The sequence below is a fragment of the Athalia rosae genome, chromosome 1 (assembly GCF_917208135.1).
Source record: "Athalia rosae chromosome 1, iyAthRosa1.1, whole genome shotgun sequence".
In the NCBI taxonomy this organism is placed as follows: domain Eukaryota; kingdom Metazoa; phylum Arthropoda; class Insecta; order Hymenoptera; family Athaliidae; genus Athalia; species Athalia rosae.
In genome coordinates this window covers 28,387,264-28,409,771 of record NC_064026.1, presented here as the reverse complement: position 1 = coordinate 28,409,771, position 22,508 = coordinate 28,387,264, and the positions used below count along the sequence as shown (strand labels likewise).

Genomic DNA, 22,508 nt, shown 5'->3' with positions numbered 1-22,508 from the left:
CGATATGACATATATACGGATATGTGTACCTTAGATATACTTACACTCTTCCATATTTACTCGCATATATTTTATACCTACTATCGCTTCTTTTATTCTTCTTTCAATCTCGTTGTCGTTCGCGGAACCCCGCGAAGATAATAACGCGATGCATAGAAAATAGAAAAGTATACGGAGTGCGGAGTCCGATTACAATAGGAAATCGTCGCGTTATATATCCTGCGAAATGTGGTATTATTTTACTGGAAATTACAACGAGATCAGTAATTGAAACGGCGAAGGAAGGAAGCCCTCGTAATCCCGCGGGGGATCCACACCGTAAAACTCCCGGATTCGATCCAAAAAAGCTGCAAAATTTCATTCACTTTCGGGTTAAAATTAGAACAATTCTCAATAGCAATTGAACGCGATGATCGAACGGACAATTCGTTCGTCCTTTAAAATTTGAAAGGACAAATGAGTGCGCCGATGATATGTGGACACCGCGCATACCGAGGGGTAGAAGAAAAGCCTGCTTCGGATATTTTTATTGGACGTCTGCAACGTCAGAGGCATGCCAGTCTGCATGTCGTACACATATATACCTATGAAGATCCTGGAGGGCGTTCACCCTTCAGGTTAACATCATCTCCCGTCTCCTCGATACCGTCCAGTTCGGATCACGTTACGTTCCCTATACTACTGCACCGGCTGCACTCTGCAGCAGCAAATTCCTCCCTCCGCCCTTCTTCGCCCTTTTTCCCTGCCGCTCTCGCGAACTGCGCCTGCAGATTGCATTATATGTATACACGTGTACATGAATAGAATGGTGCGAGAAATTGGTCGAATTAATTCGCTCTTCGATATTTCGGTATAGTTTATGATTCTCTCAGAACGAATCTGATGTGAAAAAATCCTTTAAAAATGGTCATATGCTCGCGATTTAAAAAACGAATGACTTTGATAGATTTTAATTGCATGAAATTGACCAGAAATTTTTTCGAAGCGAGGTGATTTTTTTTTCTCTTTGAAGCTCACCAGCAAATTTTTCAAATTATTTCGGCTTTCCTGTAGATTGGAAATCATTTTTTTTTTGCAAATTTTTTACTTCCACGCATATGCGGCAATTGTCTGCGTAAGTATATCTACGTATATGTATATAAGATACGGAGGACCCTATCAAAGTCCATATATTTTCCATTGTACTTCGTGCACGTAATACACACGCACCGTATGTACAGTTAACGCACACGCGTACCGATCTAAACTTCCCTTTATCGCATCGCCTCGTCACACAAACGCACAATGCGTGGGTGCAGAATATTCCGCACTTCGGTATCTATCGTATCTATATTGTTTTATATATATATATGTGTATCACGTACATATATGCGTATATAAAAGATATAAGGGACCCCGCGGGTTAAGAGGAATACGCAGCCCAAGAGGGACCGTGCGGGAGGGACAGACAGGGGGATGCACCGACCTTGGAGGGATTTTTGCGTCTGCTGCAGAACGTTCACCCCACATTACATACACCACCACCGGACTGGTGTACAACCGACGACTACGACCGTCATCGTCATCGTCATTATTATCATCGTTATTATCATCGTTGTTGTTATTATCATTGTTACTATCTTAACGTTATCGTTACAATTGTCATCACGTTCAGGTATAGGGAAAGAGCGACTTTCACGCAATTTGACGAGACTTGTCAACCCTAGACGAAAATTGGGGAAAAACAAGAATTGCATTTTGGTGGTTATTATAACCCTATAAGCTTTTGGAAATTCTGATCTGTGCCCTTGATAAGTGGGAGGTGCACAATGTGGTATGATGTAAGTTCAATGTAGTCTGATACGTGCGGTGGTTAGAAAAAAAAAACGAGGAAAAAAGAGCAAGTCTAAAAATGACTCGATGCGCATACGTCATGTTGGCACCATATCCGCAATTAATACATCCTCATGTATATGATAATAATAATTGACCTTATCATAATTTCCTTCCATATTTATCCCCATGTTCCTAATAATACATTTTTTCCAAGTAAATTACGAGCTCGATTTTACTCATCCATTTCACCATATCCCATTTGAATCCATTTTGCATGCGTGTCTCCGTCGAGTCTCGTAACTAACATCATGACATAGCGTCGACGATGACGATGACCATGTTCATAATGAAGAAGAAGGACGGCTGAAAACTCCGCACAGGATGCGCACTTCCATGTTTGTACACATAAATAATATGTACCGATATTATGTACATATTTATAAAAAGAATTCGAATTCCTGAATCAAATGTTTTTCTTTTTTTCAGTTCGCTCCTCAGGTTATGGGCCGTCGTGATGTCCCATCTTTCGAAAGTGAAGAAATCCTATTTCGCATTCAAAATTGGGTTACTCAAGTTCTTTTACTTTTCAGTGATAACCTAGGCAAGATTCTAGCAAAATTCTAATTTTTCAGCCAGAAGGGCGTTTCCCCGAAAGCTTCTGGTGGATTACCAATCTTTTCGTGAGTTACGACTTCCTGGTTTTCAGCCCTCGACGTCATAAATCAAATACATAGAGAATTAATTTGCTGACGTATAGAGATAGTTATGTATATTTTATTACACGTCACGTGGGTATCTATGTAAATGTGAATGTCGACCCTGTGCGAGGTATATAATGAGATATATATAGAGATTTTCTTTGTCTCTGAAATATAGTAAAGCAAAACTGCGACAAAGTGATGCCTGGTGACCGTGCGGAGATGAGATAAAGCGAGAACGAAAGAACAGAAAAAAGAGGAAAGACGTTCAAAGAGGGGAAAAGAAAAAAAATCTTAGAAAGAAAAGGATGGAGATGAAGTAGGAGCAGGAGTTGTAGTAGAAGGCTACTTGGGACGGCGTATTCTTGAAAATAAAAATTAAAGAAGAAGAAGAAAAAAAAACGAAGCGAAATGACGCGTGTGCAGCGGCAGCAGGAGAATCAAAGGGAGCAGGATGAGAAGAATAGACCGATGTAGCGATAGAATGAGAAATAACAATAAGTGGAGAACGGGAGATCGGTATGGGTCTGCGGAGGTTGAGGGCCCGAAGAGGCGAGGGTAGGAGAAACCGACCTCGGAGGGCGCGGTCGAGTTCAGGCTAGACTGGGACTGCCCTTGTGTCTCTAACCGACCTTGAGACACCAGGCTGCTCATACCTTCCTCACTCTCGCATACCCCACGCCGGTACACAAAGAAAACTAACGACCGATTGACCCGATCGTTAAGGGGGACGAAAAAAAAAAAAACCATTTTTCAATCACCGTTCCATTCACCGGTAGCGATATTCAATTGACGTAGAAATTCGTGAATCGATCGCCTCCGGGATCCGAATAGTAACGATGAAAAAAGAACAAAATTATTGGAAATTTCATTCACACGGTACGAGCGTGGATATAGTACCGAATAAAACGACGATGCTTATTTCATGTTGTAGAATTCAGAGGAGAAAAATCAAAAAATTTGTTTCCGCCCGGGATCGAACCGGGGACCTTGTGCGTGTGAAGCACACGTGATAACCACTACACTACGGAAACATTTTATGACGTAACGAAGATTAAATTAATTGTCAAATTATTCTGTAGAAATTTTATTTTCAAACTGAATATTAAATTGAAGGAAATTACTCACCTAGATTTCGTATGGCAATCGTTTGTTCGGAGGAAGTGAACTGGTTTATAGGGATCGCTGCAGGTGAACGCTTCGTAGCGGTTTTTAGCAATATGCAAATGATTGAAATGATTCCAGAGTCCCATAGATAATGTCAACCTTTTCCTTCCGGTATATCCCTAAAAAGGATGCTTTCAATTTTTCGACCCACGAAGGTAATCGTGATATTAGGATACATATCATATTTTCGAAAAAATTGGTGATACCGTTCAAATACCAATATCAGAACAACCCTTCTGAAATTGTACATCTGGACCACAAGCTTTCTAGGGATGAAAAAAAAAATTCTATTCCTTCTAACGAACACCGTAGGTTGCACCACGTACGTAGGTATACCTAACTACACATTCATACAGTCAAGTTCTTTGGTTCCCATGAAATGAAAACGGATTTCAACTCTCGATCGAATGCAAGTAGTTCGTGCGAGAGCTAATATTACAAAACATTAGCTATTTCTCTGCACACGAACACGCGTTCACATTCATTACGTGCGTACGTGTGCAAGTAAGATAGAGCAAATAACGAAACAAGTATATGTATTGCATTGTCGATTGTTTAATACATTATGCATACAGGGTGGCCTATTCGGAACTTTCGAGTTAAATTAGTTGCGAACCAGGGTATGTTGATGACGACCAAATCTTTTTTTCTTTTCGTTCTCCAGCCAAAAATACCATTTACAACAGTTCCATAAGCATACGCCATTTTTTTCAAAGGTTCAAAGGAAAGTTGGAAGTTAATTCATCTTTATAGCCATTTGTGAGATCGGCATAAAATCTGCAGAATCCTCTATCGTTTTGTAGTTATACTCTTCACTAGGTTGGCATTATTTTTTAAAATTATTTTCCGCATTTTCTCTGTAGAAAAAAAAAAGCCGATTCGATCTTTGACATCAATTTTCTAATGGAAATCATAGCGGCTCGTCAACGTTTTTCTCAATTTTTTGGGCCAAGAGTAACTTAATGGCGATAATTTTTCAAATTCACCACCCCGTAGATGAAATTTGCCCAGGTGGGTGTTCACGGCTTGCATTGAATCGAATTGCATCGCCACTGCATTTGATTTGTACACCACTATAATATAACATGCAATAATCTATCTCAAGATTAGGTTATAGAGTGGTGGGTTTGCCGATCCGAGCGATAGGGCATAAAGTATGCACACAGACCTGCATGTGCATTGTACACAATAGACCTACGTAGCCACACATTCGTACGATAGTTTCGTAGGAACCTAAAGCTGCAGCCCACGATTTTCTGAAGAGAAGGTCGGTATTAAGGTCGGTATATCATGGTAGGAGAAACGCAAACTTTTACTTTTCCATGGGAGAAAGTGACGCCAGTTTCTGCACTTTTATATATATATATACACACATGTATATTTATGTATTATAGGTAGTTACCTATATAATCTACTCTGGTGTAAACTGGTCACTGAAACAGACGCGTGTATTTTACTTGTAATTCCAAGACTCGATGCGAACCGTGGGCAGAAAACCAGAACGCGTTTTTATCACTCTCATCTACATGAACCGATATGAACGGAGCCTTGCGCTTTCGCGATTATCATAAATAAATCAGACCCAGTCTTCTTACTCCGTGGCTTCTAGTTTTTCGGATGAGATTTTTGGTCCGTCCAGTACGAGAAATCCGGACTCGGGCAGGCCGCTGCAGATTTATTTCGCTACAGTGCAACGCAAAGTGCAAATTATCGGAATTCAAGTGTCGAAACAAAACTTTCGGCAAACGAGAATACAAGGAGCTTACATTATATACAAACGGGGGGAAAAAACGTGCTGCAATTCACAAGACGACTCGTTCATTCGCGTTCCATTTCGTTTCATTTCATTTAATTTCCTGGTTTGAGCAATATTTTACCGCTATAACATGCACCAAGCGCGCGGCGAGTTCATTAGCCTCCGTATAAAACGGGGCTCGACGGTTACTGAATTGCCAAAGCCTGAAAAATCGTATGGAAAAAAAGAATAATGATAATAATGAAGAAGTATGGAAAAACCATCTTCATACCCCAGATCATTGGATATCACGTGATGCAAAATCCGACCCTTCGTATCTATGGGAACTTGGTTTCCGATCCAGAATCTACGGCGATCGGGTTGAAAGAAAGAAGATGGAAGAAAGAAAAAAAAAAATGAAATAAAAAGCAGTCGAGCTTCGATGGCCACGCCACGCGGGGTGCGGCTCTTCGACGTTATGATATTCGACTGCAAGATGAGAGATGAAAGGTTTGCCACTCTTACTTCCTGACCCAAATAAACAAATCGAATCTTACACTATAATGTTACGTAAAAGCGAGATCGAACGCGATCCGCTCGATCTTGTGTGCGTACCTGTATAATGCACCGTAAGAAACACTAATTTTCGTTCATCGATCCGAATACATCGACGTGTAGTACGAACGTACCAATATCGAAGAAAGAAGAAAGTGAAACTAGACGTAACCCAGAAATTTCGTAGCCCGTTAATTAGCGTGAAAATAAATTGACATTTTTTTTTTTCATCGATTCGATATCCCGAGTCGATCGCTTTCGGTTTACTGGAAATGTGTAACACGGGTGCAGTGGTGAATTGACATTTCGTAGATCTGTGTGTATACGGTATATACAAGTGGTTTGTGGGCACTGCAGTGTAACGGCAGAAAGCGATTTATCGTAGAAGAAAAATAACGACCTAATTATTTACAGCCGTGCATAATGGAAAGTAGAACGAATGGGACTTTCAGTTTCACTGGATATCTCGGTGTCTTTCACTCCGTAACCTCTATTCCAATGCAACAGCTATACCGAACCGACCAGCCAACGGCAACTCTACACCGACATTCTCCGCCGTATACCGAAGGAATTATTTTATTACACACACCGGCGTAACGCGCTTTCCATTACTCTTCTTATCGACGTCCTACAGATTGTTCGCCGAACCGAATCCGAAGGATGATAGAATTTCGGAACTCGAATTCACGAGAATTTCGCGACTCTGTTATCGGATCGTGACGAAATTCTATTTTCGAAAATGCCCACGTGCAACACCGTGCACAGGACGATTCAATTTCTACTCGAAGACTCTCATTCCCTTCGTCATCGATTGTCGCGAAATCGGGATTGTTCCACGAATCGAGGATGGCCCGTCCGAAAGTTTGAAAAAAAAAAAATAGAGTCCCGACGTCCAGGTGTCGCACTTTTTTTCGGAATAAATTCCTCCAGGTTTAGTTTACGATGCAACAGGTTGTTGATACGCCGCGGTGTTACCCGTCCACCGTCACCGCCACCCCCCCCCCCAGCATAACGCGTACGTAATATTTTTATTTTAAAATGTTCCCTCGTCCCGCAATAGCCTATCGTATACAACGTACGATGTCCTCCTACCGCACCTGCTCATTTTCTCTGGCCTCTTCCATAACGTCCCAAAAGTATAACTCATTGTCAGCAGCACCGCAGAGTCCTTGGTGCGGAGCGAAAGAACGTCGTACCTGTATATATCTCGACGACAAGAAGATTTCACAAAGCAATACGATAGAAATATGTCGCAACGTCTCGTCGAACGTACGAACCGTTCGAGAGAAGATGCACGTACCCTGCGAGGAGCGAACCTCCGTGCGAATTCTAGTGGCAGCGAGCTTTGATACGGTCGGTGAACCTTCCACCGAAGGATCGTTCGAATGAGAACGAGACGCGAGGAGGGGGCGACCTGGTGAACTCCTCGGCGTCAATTCCTCGCGAACCAAAAATATTATATCGCCCCCTGCACAATCGGAGTTGTACACGGAGTGGAAAATACGATGATCTTGGAAAGAAAGAGAGAGTTGCTCATTCTCGGAGAACGATTCCTATCCGCGAGATGGTGTAAAATATAACAATCCACGAAGAGAAACTCGCTACTAGCGGTATCGGTGTAAGTGCGGGTCATCTTCCTGGATCAAGAATAACCAAGAGATGCGGAAAGATCATCGATCGTCGGGATTCGATTTAAACCGTATTCTTTTCTAGTCTTGTAATTTTATCATCCTTTGAAATTGCTCCCTTTTAGTTGGATCGCGTCGGTTGATCGGTATATGCAGCGGATACTTGAGCGTACATTTAATGCAAATCGAAATGATTTTAAACAGTTTCGTCATGACGTTGTTCCGTGCGGTATATAAAGTGATAGGGTTTGGTTATGGTAGTTGTCGCGTGCTTGCAACATTAGGACAACAACCTGGAGAGTCTGGTCTCCGAACTCTGACGTAATAGTTAGGTAGGTAGGTAGGTAGGTAGGTAGGTAGGTAGGTAGGTAGGTAGGTAGGTAGGTATAATAATCAAGTAAGTATAAGTAACGACTTACGGAGCTACCGACCGAGCCTAGAAGTCTGCTACTGCATCAGGAACAGTAATAGTAACAGTAACACAGTGATTTAAACCTACATTACATTTATAAGGGGCATTCCCGGTCAATTGAAAAAGGGTTATCGGTACCTCGATACCAAAGATTCGGATGTTCGATCACGCTTTTGAAAATTCTCAGCAATGTCATTCCATAAAAAATGGATATTTGAAAATACTTGAATAGCAAATTCAATTTTTTTCTACGATTTGAGACGATGTTGAACTAATTACTTTCATCTTCGCCCGAAGAGCTTCAACCAAATCGAAAATCCTGAGGATCGGAACCCGCGCAACCCGCATCGATGTGTATGAATTGAATTGTAAAAAAAGAAAAGAAAACCTTAGCGGCAATGAACATCGGAATGAAGCAGATATACGTATACGTACGTACCTACCTACCCAGTTATAATTGGGAGTGTACTACCGCGATACCTAGTTGCTCACATTGTTTCGGGTGCATTGCGTAAGACTATAGTTGAGGTTGAAACTCTGGATAGAGGGCAACGACACTGCACTACCTAGAATAAACCACGCCATTTTGTGAAAGCGGAACGCCTATAAACGGCCAAGGAAAGCACGTGGGCCGAGGGAGCGAGTGAATGAAACAAAAACAAAAAAACAGTGCAAGTAATGTTCATTGCGAGGATGGATTTGCCGAATTTTCTCCTTTTTTTTTTTTAATTCAATTCAATTCCACAATGTCATTGGAAATTTTGCGATCCTTGAAAAAAAGAATAATTAATGCTCATGATTTCAGTTCACCGACAAGCGATGATTCTCTACCGATTGAACGACCGATGAATTATCGATGGATTATGAATTATGAAGGAGCGAAAAAAAACATTTTGAAAGCTCGACGATTTTCGTGTACAAAATTATATACCATCGAATGTTATTTCGGCTATTTTCCTCGTTGCTCCGATCGTATGAAATCATGCGAGTATAACGTATGGTATGCGAGCAGCGAGATGAAAGAAGGTCTGAAAAAGAAGGAGATTCTCCAATTTATGTTTATACAAATGAAAAACTAGCGCGGGGGAGTATCGAGGAGTTGTCATCGTTGCACTCGCTCTGTGCCCCTCAACTCGAACTTTGTTGTATTTGGCGTTTCTCCAAATTGTCTCTACCTTATTCCCATTTTTCAGAAAAATTTCATCAAACAATTTTTCCTACAATTTTTCACATTTATTTTCGCCGAATCATAACTCCACCCCCGTGAATCGAAGTAGGTACCTCAAATTCCACCTATCGTATATCAATACGAAGTGGAAAAAAATCCCGTTTATCAAAATTCATAATAATCCGGAAAATTTTCACCTTGGCAATCATACGCGTATACACGCCGTGTCAAAAATAGCGCATCTATACGTCCCCGATATTCCGCAGGACTATAAAAATTTTCTCGCGTATATCTCTCGCTGTATCCCTACCGTACGCTCGCATCAGAAATAAAGCTCGGTTTAAAATTCTTGTTGAAAACCGGCGATGGCTGTTTACTGAATCGAAATTTTTATATAACCACGTCGCGAATGCACTCGCGATGAGAAGAACACATATATTTTTCAAAACGAGCGAACTACGTCAAGAATAGTAAACTACAAGCGACTAAAAATATGTATATACATACATACGTATACACGTATTTCAATGCCTCGGAAATGTTCGGGATAATTTTCTCCTCTCTTCGCTGGAGCGTTGCGCGTATATTCGGCAAATTTATCTTATTGCCAAATTGCAATTTTCACTCTCTTCGCGCCACTCCGGAGATAACTATATTGTACGCGTACTAAAGCAAAGCGATGTACGAGGGTGTAATAACGAAATAAATATAAAATAAATAACAAACCGGATGAATGAATAAATGAGTGACAATGAAAATAGTCGAACCGACTCCAGCTGTCGACGGCATAATTATCAAAGCGTGATATTCGCGCGTGTAAATAGCTCGCGAAAATCTATTAGGGTTTGACGAAAAACCACCCGTTGAAAAGGAACGAAACGGAGAAAATTCCCATGCGAAAATTCGCGCAAATAATATAAAGGACCGACGCGTACGGCAATTTATTGCAACGGTAAGGTCGTCGAGGACAGGTGAATATCTGTATATCTGTAAAATCTACAAAAGAGACTGACTACTCCTCGTATCTCCCGTGGAGCCCTAACAAGTTTTTCAAGATCACCAGACAGACGGCGACAGGCGCAGAATGTGAAAGAAAGAGGGAGAGAGACGGGGCGACGGAGAGTAAGAAAGACGAAGGTAAAGATGAAGATGAAGAAAGAAAAGAAGAGCGAGGGGGGAAAAGTTTGGCACGTAGAACAAGGGCAAATCTAAAAATCACAAAAATCCTTGACAAAGGACATCGAGCGCCTGGGTAAAGATCGACTGGGTATCGGAATCCGCGACGGGTCGCATTCGACGGGGAATTATTATAGGTATACTGTATATCTCTTTGGGTCAATTCCCGACGGTGTACATGTATATAACGGCGCTCTCGCATCGATATACATGTATTCATAGGGTAATATATGGAGAAAAAATACCGCAAAACGACCTTGGGCAACGAGATTAAACTGGAGCCGCGCGGGTGGTACGATAAGAAAAGACGAAAAAGTAAGATGAAAAAAAAAAAAAAAAAGAAAATGGAAGTTTTCAACAAAGGATGAGAAAAGCAACAAAAAAAAGAAAAAAAAACGAAACCGCTCGTTCGAACGGGAGCCGAACTCGCGTCATCGACTACATGAATATAAATACAAGTGTCCTTTTAGCCTCCTCAAAGAGATTTATATTTTGGAGGGATGCTGCGGGGGTTCGCAAAAGTTAAATTATCAGGCTCCGCACTTTAATTGTCCTCGAATTTGCGAGTATTGCAGTACAGTATGGTCGCACATCGTACGATGTATGTGTGAATGCCGATTTATTTTTAGCATATCAGTACGCCGGTGATCGAGAAACAGGAAAATAAAAAATTCACGCCTTAGAAATGTGCGAGCAATGATTTTTCAAAATTGAAGTAATCCGGGGAATAAATTCCTGCACTGGCAATAAATCAATTGAGATAATGTTTCTTTTTTTTTTTTTCACACCTCACAGTCGACTTACGAAGCAACTGAGGCTGGTCTCCGATAAGTGGAATTGGCATAGAATGTCGAGTGGGATGATTCAGACCATCGTGACGTTTAATCACTAACAAATAAAAAACGAACGGACCGGAAGTGATTTTTCAGAAGTAATAAGTGGAGGAATTTCTAATCGATGTGGAACTCGACATTCTTCGTTCGAAACTTTCAAATTCGCCTGATCAAATTCTCGAATCTCGTCGATAAAATATCTGGCGAATCTCGACTCACTGTATAGCCGCATAGTTTCTTCTTTTTTTTTTTTTGTTTGCTTTTTGTCGTTTATTCTAGTCGCAATTTTTATCAGACATCATATGATGTTATTTAGATCAGCGATACCTACTCGTCTGGGATTTTATTATCTGGGCTGCAAATTTTCTGTGTCAAGGTCTGAGGAACGCATAGGATATGCTTAGACGACTCGTGAAAAATAAAAGGAACGAAAAAGAAACCTCAGTCGGTGCGTCCTCGATTTGAAAATAAGAAGATGAAGAAAATCAGAAGAAAAAAAAAAGAAACCGAAAATTTACACATCCGATATCGGTCCGTGTTCGAAATAGAAACAAAAACGTTGCTTTCGCTTTTCTATCATCAATATCGTTGTTTGATATCGATATTCCAACTCTGTTTAATTCAGGTGGAAAACGAGAAAAAAGTTGAAATTAATCGAAGGTGAAGATGGTCGTTCAATTGTGACTGCGATAGCGCGATATAGAGCGATGAAAATTGATGGGATTTTCAAATTGATTTTTAATGGCTCGCTCACGGAATGATTTTGTAACGTGTTCGTATATACACGGTGACTACGTGGGCGATAAATTCTTACTGCTTACCGTTTGTTCTGCCTATAACTGCGATTATCGTCGTATCGATTAACTCGGGTCAGCCAAGGTTTGGGCTAACATAACGCGCGGATTTAAAACGCGAACGAAGGACGAAGCGATAAACGTATACCATAAAACATGTACCGGACAACTACGCGCGTATATGGGGCATTTCGCGGCGATTAGACCTGAGAATTTTTTGTCCGATTTTTCGACTCCTGAAAGCTCTCATTTTTCACTCGAGTCCGATACAATCTTTCGATGACTGTGCGGATTCGAAAATATTAAAAAATTTTCGATGAATCGAGCATAATTTGGCACAAGATTTTTTCGCAATCGTACCTGTTTCAAATTTCTATTCGTTGGGTCGATCGATTGAATTTCGTCCTTTCGAAAAATGGTGAGATCGATGGAAAAATCGTTCGTACGACGAAAATTTGAAAAAAAAAACGCGATCGTCCGATCATCTTTATCACAGCGTAAGGGAGGGGCGAGGGGACGAGGGGGATAATTTCAGGTGAATTTCGCGTGGGCTGCGAAGCTACATAATATGTATTAGCTGGATTACAATCGACAAATCCGAGCGTCGTCGTCGTCGTCTGCGCGCGTATAGAGTGTAGTTTTGGAAGGGAGAATGACCCTGGATTACGTAATCGCGTATATAACGTAGTCAGGTGATCGCGAATATCTCCTCAAGGTCGCTCGCAAAAAAAAATAACCCGCAACTAATTATATATAGACCGTCGAACCCAGCGGTTTTGGTGTGCCGGTTCAAACGGCGTCGACTACGTCATCGCCGTGCTCGATGATGTTATCATTTATCTGCACGTAACTACGGAAAAAAAATGTCCGCATAGGTACAGGAAAGTGTGGGTAATCTTTTTTTTTACTTCCTCTCCTTCTTACCCACTGACCTTGAAAAAAACGCTTCCTTCCCCCTCGCGATCAGATACACCCAACGATGTGCGAAAATATACCGTCGACATTTTTTTTTTTTCAACGTTTTTTGCAGCTCTCGCGAAAAAAGATCGTAAAATTCCGTCCGCGATAAATTTGATCGAATTGACGGACACTTTTTCTGGTCTTGATATTTAATTATCTCATTATCATTATTTCCTAATAACTGGATAAGTTACAACGCACGCGTTACTACGAACACAATCGCGCGTCCATCCCCACCCCAATTTGAAGCGTATGGCGAAAATAAAAATAAAAAAAATGAAGAAAAAAAAAAAAAAACACCATTTTTGCACCAACGTTCGAAGGTTACGTACATATACGGTATATGCGACCATGTGTATAAGTAATCGGAGATAAAACTTCCTTGTTTCTGTTATATTACAAAACCGTTAATTATGACAGCAATAATCGCTTCCACGAAAATTGCGTAAAGTTTACGCAAAGATTTCTGCTCTTACCCCGAATTAAATAATTTTCAGCGCTAGCGGAGAAAATTTACCGAAAATTCGTTGGCAAACGAACAAGGTATGGAATAAGTTTGCGTAAAAGCTCTTCGGGGGTGAAATCTGCAGGATTCTGTAGCGAGCAACGGGTAACACGAATTTCACTTCGCGTGCGAATTTTTCCGACTGAATTTTCTTATTTTCGTTCGGAGGGGCGTTTGAGGGGCTGGGGGAGACGAAGCATAAAAATCCGCGCCAGTTGGATCAAAGACTTCGAAATTTTTATCGGAGAAAATTTGTAATCAAAATTTTCAAATGCTAGCACGCATCGTCGGGTGAGCGTTACGGAAAATTGTTTTCCCCCAAAATCGAGACAACCTCGTTGGTATTGGGCGCGAAAAGTCGACGCGAGTAAAAAATTTAGCAGTCGGGATCCGATTGACATTGAAATTGTGCGATTACGTTTCAGCTATGGCTGCTGGTCTGGCTGATGCCGATGCCTTTACTTCTGGGGTGACGAAGCTGCTGTTGCTGCTCAACACGCGCCACGACGAACAAACCAAGTGACCTTGTCGGATCGCCGCGCGAATCTTGACACGTGTGATTTTTTCCACTTATACTCCTTTTTCATCTACGTTTTTATTTTTTCTTCCGTTTCTTTTCGTTTCTTTTTTTTTCCCCCCCCTACCACTTTTGCTGTCCATCAAATTATGTGATTCAGCATGCTGAGTGTACACAATGTATAGTACGTCTTAATATATGAATGTGTATTTGCGCGTTGTACATACGCGCGAATATAAAAAAAAAAAAAAAAAAAAAATGTAAAAAGTTAACGCAATTTAATTAAATGAAAATGTTCTTTTGCTCTCTTCTAGATACGTACAGGGTGTCTCGTCTCAAACGTCCCGACAGAACGAATATCTCGCGGAACGAGGATAGGTACCTACAAATTCAGATAAAAGAAGGGGACACGAGGTGATCGATTCACTTGTGTTTTTCCCCCCAAAAATGTACCATCCTTGGCCATCATTTATCTCGCTTTTGTCCGAAATGGTTACCCTTATATTTCACACGATGAACGCTGATGCATGCGACGCGACGGAGATAAAAATCTGACCAATTTCCAGAGTGAAAAAATTTTGTTCAATAATCTAATTGAATTTTCGAAAAACGAAGAGAAGAGAAGCGAGTTGATTTTCGAATAACTGGTCACGAGCTTCTCGAAATTGCATGACTTTTCGCAAGGAAATGCCGACGAAAAGTATCGGATATAAATGAATAAAAAATTGAAGAACTTTTCGCCATCCTTCGAGGGTAGCGAGAATTCGTGCAGTTCTGACAATCTCGATGATAAAAATGTGACCCGGTTGTCTGGACATAATGAGGGATCGAATTCGTTGCACCAATAGGTGATTCCGGGGGGGGGGGGGGGGGCTTGCCAATTCCTTTGCTCGGAGGTTCGCGAAGTTTGTCGTATACGTATGTATAAATTTAAGCACAGAGTAGCGCATCGAGCTTTAACGACCCCGCGTTCCCCCCGGAGCCTCGCCCCGCGCCTGCACCGCACAAGTTACAGCCCCTGCCATATTCCCGTGGGGTTACCGCGTCGTTCTCGTCCTCGGCGTCGGTAGCTGAGTACCGAAGGTTAACGGGTCTGACCTTGGCCTTGCCCGAAGACGTCGGTCGTGGACAGAATCAATCGATAGCTACCGTGTATTACGTTATTACACGTACGTCCGTACAAGTACAAGTACAAGTACGTACACCAAGAAGCCCAAAACTTCAAGCTTCACCTGTATCAACTTTTACATAAAATAATCTTCGGTCCTATACGGATTACGTAACTCGGGATTGATTTCTACATAATAAATGTGTAACTTCCGGTCGCGATATGGAAGATAAACGCCGGCACGATTATCGTTCTTTTCTTTCATTTTTTCCCAGATTCCTGAGTTAAAATTCGACGCTTTTGTCGCGCCGAATAATAGAGTTGAGAATTTTTTCAGTTAAATTTTTTTATTTTTTCTTATCTTCTCTTCAACCGGATACCGGAGAGTAGTCGGTGGACATAGGTATGTAATGTACGTATAAATACGTCGTGAAGAACGTGAGATATCCAAGGTAACGATATATTGTGGCAGTTCTTCGCATATGAGCTGTCAATCCGTGCGTTATACATATATATACGTATGTATATATACACCTATATACATTATACGTACGTACATCGTACATACACTACGTGTACGTACACGTTGGCACATGTCGACCTTGAACGAATACATACGTACGCGTGTATATAACGTATAAACATTATACAGAAAACATCTCCAGCTAATACATAAAAAATAAATGTACGTACGTGTAGGTATACGTATATGGGTATATCGTACGTACGAGTACAGGGGGACGTATCGAGGGGGGAAGTTTCCGTTCGCGACGACACGTTGCATAATACCGGAGTCCATAGGTATTAAATAATGTAGGAATCATCTCGTCGTCTAATTATTTTAATACACGTAATGTGTGTCTTTACATTTAACGGACGACGATTTATAGATAATGCATGTACGTTCGACGCTACGAAAGCGATGCGAATAAAAGGTAATCGTTGCATACCTGTGTATTGTGCTCGGCTATTGGTGATAATTCCCGATTCGGACGTCAACGCGAACGTGTGATGATAGAAAAGTGTCCTTATATACAGCTTATTTCTTATGTACCGTACCTACCGATATATGTATACATATAGCTCGGTGTACGTATAACGCGCGTTACATTTCCATAAGTCGACGACGATGATCATCGTCGTTTTTAAATAAGATCGCACGTTCGTATGTAGGGAAGAGAGAGAAAAAAAAAAAAAAAAATCGTCAGAATAATAGCAACGATAGCGATAATAAGTAATGAATAAAAAATACATAAATCGCGTTCGCGATTTCCACACGGAACGTAAGTATTGCTACGTTCGCATACATACGTACGTACGTACGTACGTATATAATACGTGGAACGGCTAGATTCGTACGTACCTCGCGGTAACCTTGATCTCTGTGCTGGTCGCTGAGTAGCTATCGGTCAAAGCGAAGGTCGACTACGCCGGGACGTCTTGGCCTCGAATTTGCGATAAAGAACGTGACGACTACGAGTACCTCACTGAATACGTACCTCGCGAACCTGCGTATAACGCGTTGCGTACAATAGGTATATCCATCGATTCGCGACCAGGAAACGAAGGAAATGAAGAATTTTCGTCGCCTTTTGAATTCTTGAGACGCCGGTTCGGTCCTGCCCGCCATTTTCGGGCAGGTCGTACACGCCGAGCGTATAATTTATACGAAAATATCTCCCACGTAATTCCGTAGGTCTGCTAAACGACTTACGATATATATCCGCGGAACGAGCGAGCTCCGTTGATTTCATCCCCGGATGTCGTGAACCGACGACACGTCGAGTATCCAATGAACGATCGCTCGACGACAAACGAGATGGATGGACGGATGAGGAAGGCGAAAAAATCGCGGAATCTCGTGCGTGGCTAACCGCGTCGATCGAATTAGATCCAGGAGTCTCCCGTTTATCATTGTGCATGCGATGAAAAGTTTTGCGTCATTACGATCGGCGTCGCGGCGCTTCGTCGTCAACGTTGTTGTTACACACGATTGAAAAGAACAAAGTGCGGGAACCGCGTTGTCGCATTGTTCGCGTACAAGGACAAGGTCGCGTGGTCACGGGCGGCGTCGCGACGCCGACGGACGAGACTTGTATGCTTCTCTGAACGCTTCTCGTGCAACGTGTACGCCACGTACGTACGTACGTCGCGGCGATTAAAGACGAAGTTTTGCGTACATTTCTTTTGTCATTTTTTATTTTCACACCGTTTCACTCCGCTTCCAACTTTCCCCCGGGACGGCTGCACTTCCCACTTCCCGTCTTCGCGACTTCCTATATCTTGCAGTACCGCGTTTCCGTTTTTTTTTTTCTTTTTCTTTTTTTTTCCAAATTTTTCCTCGTTCTCCGAATGTCGCTGAGCATAGACGATGAAATACATATTTGCCAATTACTATTTCATTAACAGATCTGAAATATCAGAGAAAATACGAGGAGATAAGAAACGACGTTGGTGACGACGACGATGATGAAGACTTAAATCGATTTCGCGAATGAATTATAACGTTCGGCGATAAGAGACCGAAAAGATGAACGCGTTGCGTTATCGGTTGTAATTATAACGCACCAATCAAGAAGAGAAGAGAAAAAAAGGATGAGGAGAAAAAAAAACCTTGGCCTTGTCCTTCTGAGATGTTTTTGCCCTCTCGACGTAACCCGCGCGCGAATAAGGCGAGGAAAGGGAAAAAAAAAAAAAAAACTTTAATCGTACACAAGAGCGGAATGATAATAATTGTTAAAATATTAGCCGAACCGACTCCGCCCACCAGATATTTGTCGTAATTATTATCATCGTTATTTTTGTTAGTCACACATATGAATCCGAAATTCAATTGTACAGAAAAATGTGTCCACGTTATACCGTAGGCGCGTACTTGTATGTGTATACGTGTAAAACCAGGAAGTTCAAACAGTTTATAAAGACAATCTCCAAATGGTAAAATGTCCTTGAACATCGTAAAAATGACTAATGACTAACGTATATTTCCTCTAATAATTGCACAGCGTTTCGTCCAAGGGCAGAAAGTAAAAATAGAAAAAATAAAAAGATCCAGCTGAGCTGGATTCAGGTTGTTTTTTTTTTGTTCGTTCCGTTTTTTATATTGTTTCCATGACTAATCCGCCGATTTATCCGTACATCATTTCGATAACGAGCGATATGTTATTCGAAACTTCCTATTTATCGCATATTCCCATATTCGCGCAATGTGTGCAGACTTTTGTGTACGGTAAATAATTTCTATGAGTACGAAATATAACGACGCGTTCCAGAGAAGCGTACGGTAGCTGCTGAAAGAATGCAAATTGGTATTAAAGAATCCGAAGATCGTCTTTGCAGCGACGTATCGACGAAGTCAACAAAATAGTTTCATTTACTACGAGGCATTGGCACATACGTAGCCGCGCTTACGTATCAGACGTACATATGTATGTAATACGTAAAACGTTGTACGGTTCGTTCTCTGTAACAGCCACCGTATTTTATAAGCTCGCGCGAAATGTACGTACCAAGTTTTCGCGTCGCTTGATAGCGAGAGATTATTTTCAAGGACAAGGTCAGCTTGCGACAATACATTGACGTATACGTACGTACGTACGTACGTATGGTACACGTATTTATCGACGCTCACCAATAGCCCGCAACGCCACGAGATCACCTCGCGATTATGCAAGATTAGGCGTTATGTATTAGAAGAGAGAAAAAAAAAAAAAAAAAAAAACGCTATTCATATACATACCCGTGGTACGTATGTGCGACCGGAGGATCATCGCGTAATAAAGCCCGCGCATCGATCGATTCTATTTTACAATTTCGAATGGAACTTTTCGCGAATCGAATCTGACGTTAATGCGACGAAATCGAAGAATAGACGCGGTCCTCGCCAACGACGGTAATCGGACGAACTTCTCCCATCCAACCCCCTTTACCCGGCCCATTTAATTTTCTCCTTTCAAAGATTCGTCTCTCAATCCGACCAAGTCGATCCCTCGATATTATTATTCTAATTTTCTCCTCTCTCCTCCATTATAGGCGAACACCACGCCACTAATTCATATATTTGTTTCGCGGGGGTTAAATTAAAAGGTCGTGAGCGAGTGACCGTCCGACCTCTGACCTCTAAATTCCCTGGATCACCCCTCGGGTACCGGATGTTTCAGGGAGGGAGGGGCCGGGGGAAGGGCGGATTCTACGGCATCGTACATACGCACGTGTGTCTGTGTGTGTCTGTATTTTATGTACATTGTACATTGTACATTGTACATGTACGTTGGAATACGAAGCTGCGCACGTCCGCCAAGGTCTCCAAAATATCTAGCCCTAACCGGAGCAGCAGCCGCTGTCTATATAATACGGTCAATTAGCGTGATCGCATGGCGTCGCGTGTTTCAGACCTCCGACCACGCACCCGCGATCACCTATACTCCTATGTACGTACGTATACGTACATATCTACCAACCTACCTACCTACCTAACCACCTTATACGTATACGAATATCGTTACGAGCTTAATTTCAGTAGGTATACGTTGTATCGAGATACGGATAAACGGTGTGGTTTGCCACACGCCGCACGTGCGAAACGAAACCGCGGCGTACGGCGGCGGTACGATTTGATAACGAATATACAGAAGGAGGAAAAAGGAACGAAGAGAACAAAAAAAAATTTGGATCGGACGATCGCTTATAGATGTTCACGGGATAAGGAAGACTTGTATCGTAAGAAAGCTGCGAGGACGAGCGAGCTTTTATTTGATTGCGAATTGTACAATACGAAATACGGGATGAGCATTGCTTTTTTGAATTGACGCTGTGGAATGAGCGTGTGTGGAGATTGGAAAGCTCAGAAATCTGAATTTACAAGTTGAATCAATCTATTAATAAAATTGAGTTCTGACCAATTTTTCGCTTTTTGGGTAAAAAACAAAATATTTTAAAAATCGATCGTAGGACACATTTCTAACGTATTTTGATCTCAGAAATCCGAATCTGAAAGAAAAAATGATCTATCTCTAAAATTGACCGAGTTATCGCCAATTTTAAGCTTTTTGGGGTCAAAAATAAAAAATTGATTTTTCAGTCTATATTAATGTAATTTGAGCTGAAAAATCCGAATCCGAAAGAAAAAATGATCTATCCACAAAAATGACCGAGTTATCCCCATTTTTTCGCCTTTTTTACCATAAAATTGGGGATATCTCGGAGGGAAAAAATCGTAGCTCATTTTGGACAACGGATTCGTGTTCCTGAGGTCAAAATACATAAGAAAAGTGCCATACGATCGATTTTAAAAAATAAAAATTTTTGGTCGAAATTTGAGATTTTTCCAAGGGGTACCCCTTACGATTTTTTCAAATTTTGACCAAAAATTTTTATTTTTTAAAATCGATCGTATGGCACTTTTCTTATGTATTTTGACCTCAGGAACACGAATCCGTTGTCCAAATTGAGCTACGATTTTTTCCCTTCGAGATATCCTCAAATTTATGCCAAAAATCGCGAAAAAATTGAGATAACTCGGTCATTTTTGAAGATAGATCAATTTTTCTCTCGGATTCGGATTCCTGAGCTCAAATTACATTAAGTTAGACTAAAAAATCAAGTTTTTATTTTTGACCCTAAAAAGCTGAAAATTGGCGAAAACTCGGTCAATTTTAGAGATAGATCAATTTTTCTTCCAGATTCGGATTCCTGAGATCAAAATACGTTAGAAAAGTGTCCTACGATCGATTTTTAAAATACTTCATTTTTGACCTAAAAATTGGAAGAATTCTCATGTATCATGCCCTCAGGAATCCGAATTTACAAGTTAAATCGATCTTTCTATTTAATTGATCGAGTTATCGCTAATTTTTCACTCCATAGACCAGAGAAATTGAGATATATCTCGATGGGAAAAATTCGTAAATCGACAAAAGAATATAATGACGTGAAATTAAGACAGAATTACGGGACAAGAATGTGAACGATGAATAGATCAAATGCAGCGCACGCAATACCAGATTAGATGAAAAAGGAAAAAAAAAATGGCGTAACTACCCGGAAAATGATAAAATTCCGAAAGTTGAAAGATTTTGATATTTTTGACAGACGTCGTTTATTTCGTCCATGAAATCCACTGAACCCGTTTTTGCTGCATCTCTATTCAGAAGAAATTTCGGTTTTTTTTAATCAATTTTCAGCGTCGCAAATCGCGCCCTTTATATTTTACGCCGTTCCGCCTAGGCCATCGGGGATATGTTGTACGTGTATTACGTAAATGTATATGCTTGATTTATACTGAAACACATTTTTCTATGACCACGCGATGATGATTCAAGGACAGTCGTATAGATAACGACGTGTACTTACCAAGCATTACACATACACATGGTAGGGATATAGATGTACATACGTTTTTCCCGGAACACTTGTATCGAGAAACACGTGCACCATAAATTTACGATCAATCCTGATTTTGAGGATATTTCATGTTTTTCCATTCGTAATTTTTGTTGTTCCATTTAATCTAAAAACCATTCTGAAATAGATGAGTTTTCTGATCGAAGAATCATTCTGTATACAAAATTCTACGTGTGTCTGTGCTTTGAATAATAAGTTTTCTGAAAAATTTATTAATGGTAACTAATTTTAGACAGTACGAAAAAAAATCTTTACGACATTCGCATTTGACGCGATCTATTCGATCGGGTGGCGAATCGCTGAAAAAATATTTAAGAAAGGAAGAAAAAAAAAAAAACGCGTGGGTTTGTTATATCACACGCGCTTATTGTAGAATGCGGAAAACTACGTATAACGATCTACTCGCATAGGTATGGGTGGGCAGACAGAGAATTAGATAAATATGCTGATGATTGATTGATTTTTTTCTTTTTCTTCGTTTGAATAATATCTACTTCGGAGTTGTGAATCATTGGAGAGTGAAGAAGAGAAGGGCGTTAAAAAATACTCTACTTCCGGTATCGATAATATTTATAGATACCTCCGACGAAAATATAACTGGGATCATTGATTCCTCGGATCTTGGACAACAATATGAAACGTTCCGTTACTGCTAAGTGAACTGCGTCATCACAATCACAATCGTAATCATCGTCGCAATGTAAGTGTAGCGATAGATCTGCACGAGCATCAGCTGCTGCATTTTGTAACTGTAAAGGATCGGTAAAAAATACTGTAAATATCAACTGTCAATCTATTCGATGTCGCGAGCTAAGAAAACCACCCAAAGAAACAAATGGAAGGAACAATTTCCCCGATATAATTTTTTTTATGTATTTTGACAATCGTAGAGAATTGAAAAAAAAAAAAAAAAACAATTATTCAAAAGTCAAATGCTGAAAATCAAGTGGTAATCTTTCGCCGTTGATTCTTTTTAATTTTCCCATGATTCTTTCTCTCGCGTTTTACGATCTGAATAAAAGAGAAAAATGAAGA

The 22,508-nt window shown here is 40.8% G+C and overlaps 1 non-coding gene across 1 annotated transcript; it reads right to left on the bottom strand.

Annotated features, from left to right (window-relative positions):
- Positions 1-3,474: 3,474 nt before the first annotated feature.
- Positions 3,475-3,547, bottom strand: Trnav-cac. The gene has a single exon. It is a non-coding gene; the product is annotated as a tRNA-Val (tRNA).
- Between the last annotated feature and the right edge of the window lie 18,961 nt (positions 3,548-22,508).